Source organism: Nanorana parkeri, unplaced genomic scaffold, assembly GCF_000935625.1.
Source record: "Nanorana parkeri isolate BGI_ZX_2015 unplaced genomic scaffold, ASM93562v1 scaffold3388, whole genome shotgun sequence".
Classification (NCBI taxonomy): domain Eukaryota; kingdom Metazoa; phylum Chordata; class Amphibia; order Anura; family Dicroglossidae; genus Nanorana; species Nanorana parkeri.
The window spans coordinates 48,698-48,930 of record NW_017309656.1 but is presented as its reverse complement, the minus strand read 5'-3'; the positions used below and the strand labels follow the sequence as shown (position 1 = coordinate 48,930).

Sequence of the window (233 nt, the reverse complement as noted above, 5' to 3'; positions counted from 1 at the left end):
ACGGGGAGCACAATGTACACAGAGGAGGAGGACGGGGAGCACAATGTACACAGAGGAGGAGGACGGGGAGCACAATGTACACAGAGGAGGAGGACGGGGAGCACAATGTACACAGAGGAGGAGGACGGGGAGCACAATGTACACAGAGGAGGAGGACGGGGAGTACAATGGATACAGAGGAGGAGGACGGGGAGCACAATGTACACAGAGGAGGAAAACGGATAGAGCAATGG

The 233-nt window shown here is 56.2% G+C and overlaps 1 protein-coding gene across 1 annotated transcript in view; it reads right to left on the bottom strand.

Annotated features, from left to right (window-relative positions):
- Window positions 1-233, bottom strand: part of AHSA1 (activator of Hsp90 ATPase activity 1) — a 4,067-nt gene that overhangs the window by 2,962 nt on the left and 872 nt on the right. The gene's annotated exons all lie outside the window — the stretch shown is intronic.